Source organism: Balaenoptera physalus (assembly GCF_965194825.1).
Source record: "Balaenoptera physalus genome assembly, chromosome: 1".
In the NCBI taxonomy this organism is placed as follows: Eukaryota; Metazoa; Chordata; class Mammalia; order Artiodactyla; family Balaenopteridae; genus Balaenoptera; species Balaenoptera physalus.
Window position 1 is genome coordinate 50,659,658 of NC_138882.1, and position 17,901 is coordinate 50,677,558.

At 36.3% G+C, this 17,901-nt stretch overlaps 1 protein-coding gene across 4 annotated transcripts in view; it reads right to left on the reverse strand.

Annotated features, from left to right (window-relative positions):
• XPR1 (xenotropic and polytropic retrovirus receptor 1) overlaps window positions 1-17,901 on the reverse strand; it is a 198,998-nt gene that overhangs the window by 172,527 nt on the left and 8,570 nt on the right. The gene's annotated exons all lie outside the window — the stretch shown is intronic.

The window sequence follows — 17,901 nt, forward strand, 5'->3', positions numbered from 1 at the left end:
AACAATCATATTTAGGTAATTTAGATGGTTGCAGTTTGGTCTCTTGATAAGTGGTTTTGGGACAGGAATGAAAAGTATTTCTTCATACCTACCAAAATGGTAGAATCAATTAAGTGGATAAACTCCAGAGCAGAAGAACTGGTCATAAGCTTAGGTGACTCTACCTATCCCATAGCTTCAAATACCATCTAACCAACCATTGGTGATTCCCAAATTGGCCTCCAGCATTCCTCAGCCTCGGTACAACTGACATTTGGGGCCAGATAATTCTTTGTTGTGGGGGGCTGTTCTGTGCATATTAGGATTTTTGGCACTATCCCTGGTATCTAGAGATTCACTAGATACCAGCAGCAACCAACCAAAAATGTCTCCAGACACTACCAAATGCCCCTAGAGAACAAAAATCACCCCTCCCCAGAACCACCGGCCTAGAGTCATTCAAGCATATAAAAACCAAAAAAGAAGAAATAAACCTACAAGGTAACCCACTGTGTATTCAAGTCTAGTAAATTATATTCTTCCCAGATGAATTTACCATTTACTTTAAATTAGTGACCAACCTGTCAGTTCCATGACTAACCCTAACCAGTCTGATAATATACAAAAGCCCTAAGTGAATAAGACAAAGATCTAGAACTTCTTTTAAGAAAAAATATATATACGCTCACTATTTTCTTTACAATTTCAGATGTCTCAGGAACCACTAACGTCCAGTCTAAAAAAAGAAATTAGCTCAGATCTTATCAAACATCAGAAAGTCTTTATTTCAGTTCACAGACTGGAATTTTATATTAAAGTCCTATACAAGTGCAGAGTAGGGGGCTTCCCTGGTGGCACAGTGGTTAAGAATCCGCCTGCCAATGCAGGGGACACAGGTTCAACCCCTGGTCCAGAAAGATCCCACATGCCACGGAGCAACTGGGCCCGTGTGCCACAACTACTGAGCCTGCGCTCTGAGAAGCCCGCGCACCGCAACGAAGAGTAGCCCCCGCTCTCCGGAACTAGAGAAAGCCCATGGGCAGCAATGAAGACCCAACGCAGCCAATACATACATACATACATACATACATATATAAATTAAAAAAAAAACAAGTGCCGAGTAGTAGTTATGTTACGGTTCTTCCACAGAATATTTTAAGAGGGTAAATGGATAGATTGCTTAGAGCAGAGTAAATCTCTAGAAATAGAAAAATATAAGAAGAAAGGAACAAAAAAATCCAGCCAGAGAATACTTAAGGAAATAAAGCTATCATGGAAGCAGGTAATATCAGAGACTCAAACATCTGAATGAAGTTTTTCTACTTCTGAAGTATGATAGGCATGTGTACCAAAATCAAATGAAGTTATCAGTAACCAAATAAACCACCAATGACTAGCAGAGTAGCTTGTATGCAGTAGGAGCTCAATAAACAGTTCTTGAATTCAAAAGGGTTTCTCAGCACACTGAAAAAAGCACACTAAGTAGAATCTCTGGCACATAATAAAAATGAGTTAAATTTGCAAAAGGAAAGCTTATCAAATTAAGGTTTAAAAAGCGATTTAAATTTTATAAAGAGAAAAATTATGATAGTCTTCATTTTGATTATAAAACTAAATCATAATTTCATTTAAGTCAAGATAACTCTCGGTAAAATCAGGGACAACTCTTTTTTTGCTTCTTACTACTTCAGTTTTCCTCTGAATAAGAGCCCCTCTATGTTTTTGATAGTAATAGACTCTAGAGAGCTCTATAAGAACTCTATAGGATACCTACCATTCCCTGTCTGTGACTAGAGAATAGCCCCCAACTGGGAACCAGTGGGGGAAAATCCTACAAAGTATTGTCTATATTAATACCTATGGATTGTTTGTCTGTAATATGAGTCACCTGGGTTGGGAGCAGTACCTCCAAATGCATAAAACAACAAATTCAAAGTTTCCTCAATTCATGCTGTTTTACTTCAAGAAAATCCAATACTCTACATAAAACTCTGAATTTGTATAATAAATAAAATCAGTATGTATTCATGTGCATTACAAAAGATTTCTTTGATCACTGCCAAGGGCCCAGGGTTCAATCCCCGGTCAGGGAACTAAGATCCCACAAGCTGAATGGCACAGCCAAAAAAAGCAAAAAACAAAAAACAAACAAACAAAGATTCAAAGCAATTCTTACATCAGCATCTCTACTGTAATCTCTGAGTTACAAAAATTAAGTTATTTTTGTTATAATGTTATTGAAATATATATAAACTAGGACAAAACTCTTAGTGTTTATAACAATGCATATGACAGTAAAATCTTACAAATTAAATCCAAATACAACCATAAAACCAGTATTATTCAATCAACATTAACATGACAGAAAACAAGATGTTTGCTGAAACAAAATCTCAATTGGTAACACGAATACAATGCCAATTTACCTGTTCTGAGTTTGGAATGCCCAGATAACTCTGCCTCAGATGGGATCTACTGTAAGGCAGTACAGTCAGTGGCTAGAAGCTATGGAGTCAGACAACGTGTATGAAAACCAACTCTACCACTTATTAGCTGTGTAACCTTAGGAAAATTAACTTCTCTATACTTCAGTACCTTCATCTGTAAAACAGGAATAGTAATTACACATACCTCACAGGTCTACTGTATGAATTAAAAACTTAAAACACAAATCCTTATATTAATTGATTCATTATTATACATGAAGAGTACTTTGAACAGTGCCTAGAACATAGAAGATGCTCAAAGAATGTTAGCTAATAGAATGTGAACTACCAAAAAACTTATATCATGCAGTGGGCTGTAGCATCATTTGGCGGTCTACTAGACATGAATACATCATTTATGCATTAGGTATGCCTCAGTTCTTAACTAACTCTTCACAAAGTAGTACAATACTACCTGGAGCCAACATGACCGAACAAACATAAATAGAGGCACTGCAATCTCCTGGCATTACCAGTTTAAAAGATGGTCAACCAGATGATTTAGAATATGCTATTATATTTTCTGATGATAGCTGACATGAGCACACACAGTTTTTAATTCTTGTAAGAAACCTATAGATTCCCAAGAAAATATAGGCAGTCCCAATCTGCGTACGCATTAAATAACAAAGACTCCTAATTTTATTACTTAAACTTTCTACAACGTATCTAGTGTATAAATAGGGTATAGTTCAAACTTAACATGTATGTTCAATAATACCGCCAGTAAACATTTCTTATGCTGTTAATTTTTAATAACCCACAGTAGATCATCTCTAATCTCCTTTCCAAACACATGGGTTTCACAGACCATTTCACAGAACAAGGATCAGAAGCTAGAAAGATTCCTACTTCCTATCAACTCACTATTAGCCGCACATATAACATACTATAAATATTACCATCTCCATCAACAAAATATCTAATCTATGTTGTTCTCATCTGCTTCAATATTCATTCAAAGTCAGTATATTGCAATCTAATTATTGGATTAATGAATAATATAAACACAGGCATTTGAAGAGGAAGGACAAGGAATATTTATTATAAACCTTTAAAGGAATCATAATCCCTGTTAACAGTGTTTAATAATTCGATAAGATTTACATCAGACTTTTTTTTATTCTGAAGGCTTTTCCAAATGGTACTATTATAATTTTGATATATACTTAAAAATATGTACACTATGCCTGATCTACATACCCCAGAAACAGGGACAACTGTTTGGGACAATTCTCCAATTATCTCTTTTCTTCTTCTTTTTGTATTCCCTTTTTAATTTTTTCATCAGAAATATTGAGTAGTCTGTGAATAATGTGCAAGTGAGTTATATCTGACCTGGTTTCTTTGTCTCGTCATCTAGAAATCAGTCATGTTTTCCTGATACTAAAGTGCTAAGAACAGTTCTGTAAATCAAATTATAAACCTCAAAAGAGGGCACTGAGCATTCTCATGTGTCCTGTACAAAGAATGACCATCTAATTAATCTTCATTTCTATCCCCAAATAAAATAACCTAGCTCTGTTTTTGATGATAGAAATGATCTGTAAAGAGAAACTCTTATACAAATTTTTAAAATCTAATATGTTAAAATTTAAAATTAATGTATTCTCGTACATACTTAACAATCCAAAGGCTGTAGTATATTAGAAGCATTATGCATGACTCAAAATCTTCATGGAATTTAAATGTACCCCATCAGCAAAGGCAATTCAATATACAGAAGTTGTTACAACATTAAATTATTATTGAATTTGTTAAATGTATAAAATGTATATAATTTATAATAGGAAGAACTAATTTGGAATACGTCCCGTTATATTCACATTTATAAATCTCCTCACTAACATACTCTGATATCCACTGACGTGGCTTTTACTATTTCTATGTGGATATCTCCCAAATCTGTATCCTCAGCCACACTTCTGCTAACACATACTCAAAATGTCCAAAATTCATTTTCTTCCCAAAGCCTACTCTTCTCATGTCTTTATTTCTGTTAATGTCACTGCCAGTATCCACAGCACACAGATTCACAATCTCAGCTATTGTCTCACTCATTCAACAAATATTTGCGTATCTGCTATGTGCCAGGGCTGTTCTAGGCACCTGGGATACATCACAAGGAAAATAAAAATCCCTGTCCTAGCTGAATGAACATTCTTATATTCTGCTCCTTTCCACTCCTAAGTTTAGTGATCTGACTCGTCAATGCCACCAGCACAACCTCTTTCACATTCATTCTCTCCTATCCATTCACCTGAACTATTTCAACGGCCTCTTCACTGATTTACCAACCTTTAGGTTTTCATCTCTCTAACACATCTCACAAACTGCCATATCAATCTTTCCAAAGCACCAGTCTGACTCTCCTCTTACAAACTTACAAGGATTTCCCAATGGCCACAAAATAAAGCCCATATTCCTCTGCTGGCCTATGAGGCACCCAGAATGATCCAATCTCTGTTTCTAGGCTTATCTTCCAAACTGAAGAAAGCCAATTTCATTTTCACAACCTGACCCTCAAGTCAAAATGAATTACCTATTTCAATATTTCCTCCATCTTTGCCTTTTGTTTACAACTATTACCTCTACCTGGAATCCCCTATCCCTACTCCCATCTTTTCAATCTAATTTCCAAATCTTAACCATCCTTCAAGGTCCAGATCAAATTTAACCTCTTTTATGTTTTGTCCTGATTCCTCCAGCTGGAAGTCTTTACTCATTCCTCTGAAATCCTGTAGTACTCTATTTGAAACCATTTATAGCACTTAATATTTCCACCTTATGTTTTAATTATTTATCTGTGCCACTTGTTCCCCATTTGACTGTAAAGTCAGGGTTTTAGCCACCTTGCTTGTACTTGTATAAGAAAGGCTCATCATAAATATTTCTAGATTACTTAATATCATCGTTAAAGAAGTTACTAAGTTTTAGTCATTAAATGAACATTACTGGATGTCTACTCTGTGCACTATGCCAGGCTCTAAAGAAATAATGGTGGATCAAGCAAGGAAAAGACAGTCATATAAATAGATACATTTTAATATAATATGTTAAATACTTTAAAAAATGATCAAAGCATATTGAAGGCCTAACATAGTAGCAATTAAAAAAAAGGAGGTGATATATGGGAAAGAGGGGGGATACCAAGAAGCAAAATAGGAAGATTAGACAAACAACTAAACACGAACTAAGGGAATTAAAGATCTCTAAGATTTTGAGCCTAGGTAAAGAGAAGGATGCTTAGTGATACTATTAACCGAGCTGTAAAAACACCAAAGAAAAAACTTGGGCAAAGAAAAGATGGGAGTTTGGGTTAACAAACCACTTCAGGTATCCACAGGACAACTGAGATGGTCAACAGACAGATGAAAACAAGAGATCTACAATTTGGAAGACAGGTCAGAGCTAGTGGTTAAGAGTTGGAAATTATCTGTATAAGGTGATTTGAAACTGCCTATGCCCTAAGTAAATGAAATTTTTCAGAAAGTAAGTGGACCAAGGACAGAATCTTTTGGAATACAAAGCAACAGAGAAGACAATAAGGAAAACACCAGATGTATAGAGTGCCACAGGAATTAAAGGGGCATTTCAAGAAGGAAGATATATTAAAAATTATCAAAAGCTGCTTAGAGAAGACATATCTGCACCTCCATGTTTTCTGCAGCATTATTCACAATAGCCAAAACATGGAAACAACCTAAGTGTCTGTCAACAGATGAACGGGTAAAGAAGATGTGAGATACACACACACACACAAACACACAATGGAATATTATCCAGCTGTGAGAAAGAAGGAAATCCAGCCATTTGCAATAACTTGCATAAACCTTGAGGGCATTATGCTAAGTGAAGTCAGAGAAAGACAAATACTATATGATATCACTGAAATGTGGAATTGAAAAATGCCCAACTCAAAGAAACAAAGAGTAGAATGATGGTTACCCAGGGCTGGGGGTGTGGGGGAAATGGGAAGATACTGGTAAAAGGGTACAAACTTCCAGTTATAAGATTAACAAGTTCTGAGCATCTAATGTACAGCATGGTGATTATAGCTAATAATACTGAATTATATACTGGAAAATTGCAAAAACAATGGATCTTAAATGTTTTCACCAAAAAAATGAAATGGTAATTATGTGATGGAATGGAGGCGTTAGCTAGTGCTATAGTGGTAATCATCTGCAATCTATAAATGTATCATATCAACACACTGCACACCTTAAATTTACACCATATGTCAATTATATCTCAGTAAAACTGGAAGAAAAATTTTAAAGAAAACTGAGAACATTTGAGTTAAATAAAACAGCTATCAAGGAAGGGTTCAGTATACTAACAATTATTGTGTTTCTTCAGCTGGAAGGTGAATACAGATGCCTATTTACCTACCTATCCATCTGTCTGTCTGTCTGTCTGTCTATCTATCTATCTAATTGGAACGTTGCAACTGAATTATAAAGAAAGAAAAATAGCTAACATTAGAATGCCTAGACTCTGACTTTAGAGCCTATAACTTAAACTATTCATATGTAAGATTAATAAAATATATCCTTAAGTTAAAGGAAAGAAAAATTAAAAGCTGCTTAGAGATCAAGAAGGAAGAGACTAAGAAGAGATATAATTAGGTCTGAGGATCAGGAGCTCTCTGGTGACCTTCAAAAAATGGTTTCAGTAGAGTAATGGGGCAGAAACTAGATTAGATTGCTTTGAGTACACGAGAGCTGAGGATGATGACCACAAATACTGATCAATAATAAAAGTAATTATAGTTACCTTTACTGAATGCCTACTATCAGATATCGTTTTGAGTATTTTAAACACACTACTTTAACAGAGGCCCACAACTCCTTAATGTAAATATGATTTTCATTTTACCACTTAAGATCTGAAATTCAGAAAGGTTATTAAAGTATTATCTTGCCCAAGTATTGCTCATTCTGTAATCCACGCTTCTTTGAGAAAAAGGCACATAGCCCACTATTTGGAGTGAAATCTTATTTTCTAAGATTTACCTCTAATTTTGGCCTCTCAATTTTCTGATACTCTTCCTTTCATTTCCAAAACTTTTCTAAACCATTAGATTTTTATATCAGGTGTGGTAACTAGCCTCTGAAATAACTCCCAATGATTCTTAACTCCTGGTAGTAATGCTCTTGTGCAATCCCCTCCCATACTAAATAGGACTGACCTCTATAACCAATAGAATATTGCATAAATGACAGAGTACTACTTCCAAGGCTAGGTCATAAAAGGCACTGTGGTTTTCATCTTATTCTCTCTTGGATTCCCCACTCTGGGGAAAGCCAGCCATGAAAAAACTGAAGCAGCCCTATGGAGAGGTCCAAGTGGTAAGGAACTGAGGCCTCCTGAAAAAAGCCAGCACAAATTTGTCAGCCACTCGAGTGTGCCATTCTAGAATCGGATCCAGCCCCAGGCAAGCCTTGAGATGTCTGCAGCCTTGACTGGCATCTTGATGACAACCTCACAAAATATCCTTAGCCAGAATCACCCAGTTAAGCTGCTTCCAAACTCTTTACACACAGCAAGATTGTAAGACAATAAATGTTTCTTATTGTTTCAGTAGTTTTAGGTAGCTTGTTATAGAGCAATAGAGAATTAATATATGAAGCTAGATTTGAAACACATTTTTATATCACAGAATGTAATGTTATTAGATCATAACCAACATCTTTGGCTTGTCTTGATCAAAGTACCTAAAATTTTTATTCCTATAAAGATACAAAAACTATGGAAAGGAAAACTATGACAATTTCAAGTAAGTGATTTATTTAGCAATAATAAGCAAAACTGCATTCCCATAAGTCACAGCCACCAATACTGTAATTTAACTTATACCCTTGAATGCCCTTGAGAAGTCACATAGCTGCACTTCTGAGCTGGGACGGAATAAATCTGACAGATTAAATCAGCATCCTCCTTGTCTAAGGATCCTATTCTGACAATAAAATAAAGCTGATAACAAATGCTCTTTTATAACTAATTAAATCTGTATGGCTCATTCTTACATTTACTGTGGTAATAACTGTAAATTCTCTGAGGGCAGAGAGCAGTCTCACTTCAAGTCTTATGGGCCACAGCATCTTGCACAGTACAAGTTCAAAATACATTTGTCAATTGCACAGACTTTGTAACACAAAGCCTAAATATCCAAAATCAGCACATCAGTTAATTTTTTAAGTGTTAACTATGTTACTTTTATTGAATTATTTTATAGCATTTCCAGTTTCATGAAATATCAAAATGCAAAGTCATTTCTTATTTTTTCTAATTTTCATTATCTTTTATTTCTACACAAGATTCAAACCTCTTTCATTTACTAGCCACAAGAAAAGTTCTTAGTGTGTTTGGCTTCCAGCCCTCTTTAATATATAAGGTTTATACAGGTTGGTAAAACGTCGAATTTTGACCAAATATAATAGTATGGCAACATAAAATTCTCACTCTGTTCTTAGTTTGTCCGTTTATCTGAAAGAAAACAAAAAAAGGAACCCAAAGGTTCTGCAATACACCTATACACTTATAAAAATGGTTTCTAATCCATCAGTCTCAGACCACTTCATAGCTCCAATTTCAATACTGTAAAACCTTATGAACTAGGTATTCTCTGTAGGCTAAATAATGTTTCCCACAAATATATTACTACTTGTCAAAATATATGAAGGTATTTGTACTTAATAAAATACTACCATATTTCATCGAGTCTAAGATACCATCCATTGTTAAGACACACCATTAATTTATGTATCACTGCACCATTATTTTACATACCATTAAGAAAGAAAAACATTACCAATTAACTATGTGACATCTGTAAAATGAATCTCAATTTCAAAGGTGTAGGAATGTGGAACAAGGAATGTGCATCTTAGAATCTATAAAATGCAGTAGTTCATTTGGTCAAAATGTAGTTTCTCAAGCAATGGATTCTAGAAGTCCAGCTACCATCATTTGGTTTCCAAGAAATTTCATGACATTGAAAGAGTCTTGTTATACTAAAAGATTGAGTACCAACACCCTAAAATAAATGTCTGCTGAATAAATGAATAAAAGTTACTCCTATGGCTTATTTTTAATGAAGACAAAAATTAACAGCTATACTTTATTGAAAAGTATCTTCTATAGGTCAGGCCCTTGCTGGCACTTTCATATATTATTATAGCTAATTCTCATAATAATCTTGAAAGGTAAATATTATCCCCATTTTGCACGCAAGAAAACTGAGGTTCAGAGAAATAAAATAACTGTTTATAAGTCCACAGCCAATAAATGAGGGAAATGCAATTAAAGCAAAAAATTTAGATAAAATTAAAGCTACTTCCTCTACTGCCTTCAAGATGAATGGATCCCATATATCCTTCAAAGAATCTTACTTTATCCTACTCATTCCTAAAGGTTCTATCCTATTTTCCTCACTCTGTTAACAGACAAATTTCTCAAATGAAAAGTACACATATGTTGTCTCAATGACTTTAACCTCTTAAAACCTGGAATAAAGTTAGCAGAAGACAATTTATGTTCAGAATTCACTAATGAGCAACTTTTGTGAAATCCAAAGGCCTATACTTAATCCTCATTCTCATGAACCTGTCTACAAAGTATGTCACTGCTGATACTCCATTTACCCTTAAGACCCTTAACTCCTATAACAACGTTTTTTCCAAGATTTCCTCTATGTCTCTATTTTTCTGCATTACATACTTTCCCTTAGTGAATTAATTCTTTAATTACTATCTCAATTATAATAAATCTTATCTTTGATACAATTTTTCAAATTCCAGCTAGTACTTATCTCTACATATAGACATTTTGTGTATGAAATCAGCATACTTAAGATCTAATTTCATGAATTTACCATCCCCATAAGTAGCTATCCTCTACCAGTTTCCCTAGGTTTAAACCATTATATCAATATTAAATTCTTCCCTCCTTCAACCCCTATATCTGGCTATTCATCCAACTTCTGTTATTTAAAGTATAAATATCAAAGCACCTACATAAATCACTGTGCTAAGCAATAAAAAGTGATACGTTAAAACATGTTTAATAGGGACTTCCCTGGTGGTCCAGCGGTTAAGACTCCGTACTCCCAACGCAGGGGGCACAGGTTTGATCCCTGGTCAGGGAACTAAGATCCCATATGCCGCACAGCGCAGCCAACAACAACAAAAAAAGTTTAATGGTGTTACTTTACCTTTACCAATAATATCTTTATTTAATTTCAGATACTAATGAGAAAAAAAAAGATCTAACTACTAAAATATTGTGTATGCTTGCAATTACACAACTTGGAAGGGAGGTGTTACTTTTTTTTTTTGAATTTTTGAATTTTATTTTATTGATTTTTTTTATACAGCAGGTTCTTATTAGTTATCCACTTTATACATATTAGTGTATATAGGTCAATTCCAAGAAGAGAGATGTTACTTTATTAGGACACTTTGTGTTTAACAGGGCAGGTTCACAAAATATGCATTAAATTATTATTATTAATTATTGATATCATTGTTAAAATTTTTTAAACATAAAGTTGGTTAAACAATGGTTTAGGGCTTCCCTGGTGGCACAGTGGTTAAGAATCCACCTGGCAATGCAGGGGACACGGGTTCGAGCCCTGGTCCGGGAAGATCCCACATGCCGCGGAGCAACTAAGCCCATGCGCCACAACTACTGAGCCTGCACTCTAGAGCCCCCGAGCCACAACTACTGAGCCCGCGTGCCACAACTACTGAAGCCTGCACGCCTAGAGCCCGTGCTCCACAACAAGAGAAGCCACTGCAATGAAAAGCCCGCACACCACAACGAAGAGTAGCCCCCACTCGCCACAACTAGAGAAAGCCCGCACGCAGCAACAAAGACCCAGTGCAGCCAAAAATAAATAAATAATATATTTATTTAAAAAAAACAAAAAACAATGGTTTAATAAATTTTCCTTACATAAAACCTATCACATTAAATAACATTGTCTCTAAAATGGAAGTAAGAAAGGTCAAGGAGGAATTTCAAATTTCTGCATTTGATAGTAATTTCTTTCCCTAAAACATTTTCTTCTCTAATACATTATGCTTACAAATCAATTCAGAAATTCTAATAAGGCTCTACAACAAAAGTGCAAAAGAAAAAGGAAAAAGTTACCAATTTTCTTCCCAGTTTTTCATCTCTACCAAAACCAAAGAAACTTTCAAAAATGTACACATTAACTTTTTTTCTTTCATCAATAACCATTAACAAGTAGTAACATAAACTTTCTGTTCTATGAAATACTAGCCCTTTTTTTTTTTTTTATAGATTTATTTATTTATTTTTGGCTGTGTTGGGTCTTCGTTTCTGTGCGAGGGCTTTCTCTAGTTGTGGCGAGCGGGGGCCACTCTTCATCGCGGTGTGCGGGCCTCTCACTGTCGCGGCCTCTCCCGCTGCGGAGCACAGGCTCCAGACGCGCAGGCTCAGTAGTTGTGGCTCACGGGCCCAGCCGCTCCACGGCATGTGGGATCTTCCCGGACCGGGGCACGAACCCGTGTGCCCTGCATTGGCAGGCGGATTCCCAACCACTGCGCCACCAGGGAAGCCCCTAGCCTTTTTTAAAAAGGTAAAATTCTTTCAACTTCCATTTGTCCAGTAATTGAATAAACAGTCTAAGTTGTCTTTTCCTAGTTACAGTTTCACTGACCCCTTCCCCCCACCTGTGTCAAGAGTAAATAAATCAAGTAAGATGCTGCTCAACTGTTAGTTTCAAACCCCTAGGGACAGCTATGTAATAATGGCTAATACTTATATAATACTTACTATGTGTAGTAACTATTACACCTTCTGTCCTGTTTTCCAATGATGGACTCATTTCATTTCACATGATCCTCCAAAGTAAAAATTATCATTATCCCCAGTTTAAGGATAAGAGAATTGTGGCACAGAAAGGCTAAATGACTTGCCCAAGCTCATGGGATTATTACAATTTCAATTTCAGTGGTCTCTGAATCAATCCATTTTCTAATTTCTGAATCTATCAGTAACTGAATTTTTGAAAGTCCATGATACTAAGCAAACAAATCTTAGAAAAAAGATTTTGCAATCCTTTTTAGCAAATAACTAATGGCAGCATAATTTGAAATTACTCATATTTCAAACAAGCTTATTCTACTCAAAAAGAAAGGCTTAATCAAAAAATGTTTGAACTCTGTGATGAGAGATGGTGACTCATCTGCTTATCAACAGTTTTGTTACCTGCTATTATACAAATACTGGAAAGACAGGAGAAAGAATATCATCTCAATTTTGTCATCAATGATCACATTTGAGCGTATTACATAAAACTAAGTAAAAGGCCTAACTCTGCATTCACTGAATAAACAAAACTAAAAGAATAAGACCAACTTCTCTAAATTGATACCAAAGTAATTCATTTCCAGAGCTTTAGCCACACTCTGAAGGGATAAACATGAACTTTTCTTATTTTCTCCATTCACTGCCGTCAATCATGCTCCTCTGAATCTCTCTTTTTTATCCCTTAATGACATCTCAGGCAGATCCCATAGCCTTTCAGTTACATTTTGTTTTGTTCTTGCTTTTAAAGTTTCTAAATATGCCAGACACTGCCAGATGCTGGATACTAACAGGTTATCTATGACTCTGCCTGACACACAGTAGGCTTTCAATAAATCTAAGATGATCAATCAATCAAATCTAAGATGCCACTAACAGTAATATACACCATTATTTTATGTGCTTCTAAGAATGAAAAAAAAGTCCACCAATTAATCTATGACAATTAATTATGAGACCTATCCTGATTTCAGACATTAAAGTGTGGGAAAATTGATTAAATAAGGTATTAATTCAAGCTCTCACTATTTTTGGCTATACTATTTGGTTTTCCTGTCTTTGGTCTTGGTCTCTCCAACGCATCCTCTAGGATCTAAACTACACTCTCACTTTGCACTGATCCTTCTCCCCAGTCTCTTCTTTAAAATCCTTAATGGTTCACAACAAGAAACATTTAAACACCTCAGCATGGTATTTGAGGCCCTTCACCCCTTGATCCCTCCCAGTCCACCTTTCCAAATCACACTATCACCTCTCCAACATACCCACTAAACCAGATTTCACTAATATGCTTGGATACTTCCACCCATCTATGCCTTTGTTCAATATTACCCTATCCGCCTGGAATGACGCCAGTGCCCTGTCCCCTCTTCACCATGTCATCAAACCCTACTCAATCTCTAAGTACAAACACTACCTCTGTGAAAGTTTTTAAGATAAATACCTTTGATCTCCAGAGCAAAATCAATTGGCCATTCCTCTGCAACATAATCACAATATACTACGATTAGGAGACCACCCAAGTTATGAGCTCCTCTAGGACAGGGGCTTACCTATTTTTACCTCACCAGCCCCTTGCGTGATCCTGACCATGTAACATCATGTTAAGAATCCAGGTTCTGGGGCTTCCCTGGTGGCGCAGTGGTTGAGAATCTGCCTGCTAATGCAGGGGACACGGGTTCGAGCCCTGGTCTGGGAAGATCCCACATGCCGCGGAGCAACTAGGCCCGTGAGCTACAACTGCTGAGCCTGCGCTTCTGGAGCCTGTGCTCCCCAACAAGAGAGGCCGCGATAGTGAGAGGCCCGCGCACCGCGATGAAGAGTGGCCCCCGCTTGCCGCAACTAGAGAAAGCCCTCGCACAGAAACGAAGACCCAACACAGCCAAAAATAAATAAATAAATAAATAAATAATAAAAATAAAGGAATTCCTTTAAAAAAAAAAAAAGTAAAATAAATATCCTTCTTTTAAAAAAAAAAAAAAAAAATCTGCCTGCCAATGCAGGGGACAAAGGCGAGAGCCACAACTATGGAAGCCCACACACCTAGAGCCCGTGCTCCACAACAAGGGAAGCCGCCGCAATGAGAACCCCGCGCACCTCATCGAAGAGTAGCCCCTGCTCGCTGAAACTAGAGAAAGCCCGCACGCAGCAACGAAGACCCAACGCAGCCAAAAATAAATAAATAAACTTACTAAAAAAAAAAAAAAGAATCCAGGTTCTGAAATAAGACAAACCTGTGTCTGAATTCTGGTTTTAACCATTCACTAGCTATGTGACCTTGGGCAATCTACTCAATCTAAAACTCAGCGACTTCTTAAAACAGGGATAACAAAACCTACCTTAGAGGGTAAGGATTAAATGTAAAATGCCTGGCACAATGGAAACACTCAATAAACATTAGCTGTTATTATCATCATCATTGTTTTATTATTTTTTTTTAAAAAAGGAAGGAGACACTCATGAATACTTAACGAATTGGTTTAATACATATTCTAATCTCCTCTAGTCAGATGTGCCCTGACTTTGGCTTGGCAGCATGTTATAAGAGATGGCGGGCGGGGGGCAGGGGAGGTGCTCTTCATGTACATGTAACCTGTGTTAACATTCAAACAGATATGTTACAGAGAAATGCCCAAATGATTTTTCAACTTTCCTGAGTCTTGCTCTCATCCTTACCTAACTCCTCAAGCCTTACCATAATTCCTCAGTCCTGTCTCCTCACCTACAATAGGTTTCTACCTAGATGGGGCAATGGCTAATTTTCTGTAGTTGAGTAAACAACATTTTTAAGGTTTGAGTCTCTTAACTTACGTAGTCTTTTAATTGACACACACATGAACTATTTGAGGTTGTTAATGTGAACTAATAGATTAGGTTCAGATAAATGTTATTAACACTGAGTATTTAAGTAATCATTAACAAGAACATTTAAATTCATATGGGCTCTTACAAAGAAAATTTATTCTTAAAATTAAAAGTAAAGAAATGTTTATATGGCAGTGATAAGCCTCAGCAAGGTATAGCAGTGAGCAGGAGGTCAATACTTTTATTCCAGGCTCTCCTATCAGCTAGTTGTGAGACTGACCACATATCTTGGCCTTTCTGTCCTCGATTTATTCATCTGTGAAACAGAGGGCTTGAGAAGGTCTTTTTCAACTCTAAAACTAATTCTAGTATTAAAAATTAAAATTCCATTACAGAATTGGAAAGAACTAAAACTAGATTGTCTCTGAAAACGCAAAGGATTCACTTAAGCTATTCAGACATACTTAGGAATGCACATGTGAATTTCACCCCAATTTTTAAAAAAAGAAAAGAATATGAAGGCACAGTCTATAACTGAAATGAATGCAAGTTACAAGTAAACAAGGAGAACTAATTTATTTCAAAACCATATAATTGTTCCCACCTGAATTTCTTACTGTATATAAAAAAGGACAATTTATTAATAAAAATATCACAGATAACAGGAGTAATACCTAAAATCAACAAAGCCATTTTCCAAGAAAATCTGAACTGGACAAGCCCAGAAGGACAAAATTTGAGGCTCGGTTTCCCTCACAAAGATACTGTTAACCTAGCATTAACTAAATAATTTTAATAGCAAATATAGGCATTGTCTAAGCACTTTTCATATTTTAACTCCTATAATCCTCACAAAAGTCCTGTAACTAGAGTGAAGTAAGTCAGAAAGAGAAAAACAAATACCGTATACTAACACATATATATGGAATCTAAAAAAAATGGTTCTGAAGAACGTAGGGGCAGGACAGGAATAAAGACGCAGATGCAGAGAATGGACTTGAGGACACGGGGAGGGGGAAGGGGAAGCTGGGACAAAGTGAGAGAGTGGCATGGACATATATACTCTACCAAATGTAAAACAGATAGCTAGTGGGAAGCAGCCACATAGCACAGGGAGATCAGCTCAGTGCTTTGTGACCACCTAGAGGGGTGGGATAGGGAGGGTGGGAGGGAGACGCAAGAGGGAGGGGATATGGGGATATATGTATATGTATAGCTGATTCACTTTGTTATACAGCAGAAACTAACACAACATTGTAAAGCAATTATACTCCAATAAAGATGTTTTAAAAAAAGTCCTGTAACTACTATTACTGTCCCGATTATACAAATGAGGAAACTGAAGCACAGAGAGGTAGAATGACTTGCCTGAGGTCACTCAGCTAGTAAACTGTCCAGATGGAATATGAACCTAGGCAGTCTGGCTTCAGAGTTTGTTCTCTGTGTGCGTTATTGACGTATAAGCATATGATGCAAAATAGTTAAACAATAAAATGAATCAGGGTGATTGTGTTCACTCAGCCACTAACCAAGCCATGTGTCCTTGAATCACAACCTCTCTGGACCTCATTTCCCACTCAAGTGAAAAAGGGAATTGGACTTAATTAATATCTGAAATTCCTTACAGGTCTAACGTTCCATGATCTATGGAATGATCTAAAAGCCAAAAGCCACGACTGTGGCATAGCAACAGCTATATCCACTGTTCTTTATCTTCCTCTTCTTACACTTATCATTATATCTCATTATTTTTTTCTTACGGCTCATCTTTATAAGGTCCTCTATTTAACAGCTGCCTACCTCATAACAGTTACACTGATAATCTTGAGGAAAAAATAAATTAACCCAGGTGAACTCTGACCTCCAGACCACACTCTACTACTTCCAAACCATGCATACTGAGACCTGGGACTAAAAATAGACCAGCCATTACTTCAGCAGGTGCTGGAGAACAGGTCAGACTACGCCTAAATGTACTTATATATAAATGGATGGATTTATTTATTTTTCATAAAGCAGTATGATATAGGAATTAAAAGCAGGGGCTCTTTCAGTCTCATCTCTGCTAACCACAATTAGCAGTTTCAACATAATCAGTTACTTAATGGCTCTAAGACTCAGGTTCCCCATCTACAAACAGAACTAACATAACAACCTACCTAAACAGCTTGCTATAAAGAGAAAATGTTTTTAAAGTAATGTCACAGTGACTGACAAAGTAAGCACTCAAAAAATAACAGCTGTTGTTCCTGCTACTGCTACTGTTACTGGCACTGTTACTGCCACCACTGTTATTTACAATTCGCATATAAAAGCAAGAGTTCCAAAGTGTGACAAATTTGATTTCAAATTCTGGCTCTACTACTTACCAGATGTGTGGCATGAACAAACTGACTAGTCTCTCTAAGCCTGGGTTTCCTCATCAGTAAAATGGAGATAATAAATCATCTATCTCACAAAACTGTTGTGAAGATTAAATGAAGTAACATACTGATGACACCTGGTTCCTAACTGGTCAATAAATGTTAATTCCTTTCTCTTTAATGACAAAATGACCACATTTCCACTAATTCAATTCAACGAAGAGAGAATGGAAGTGGGAATCCCAGGAAAGACAACTTTCTTTTCTCTATCATCCTGTGCAGGGGGGATATACCAGAGAATCCTCACTCATGGGATTTCCTTTATCCTCTTATGTGCTTCCTAAGACTAGAGAGTTTTTTCTCAGGCCATCTCCAAACGTTCTGAAAGGAGTCCTGTGCTCTAAGGCAGCAACTCTCAGAAACCCTTT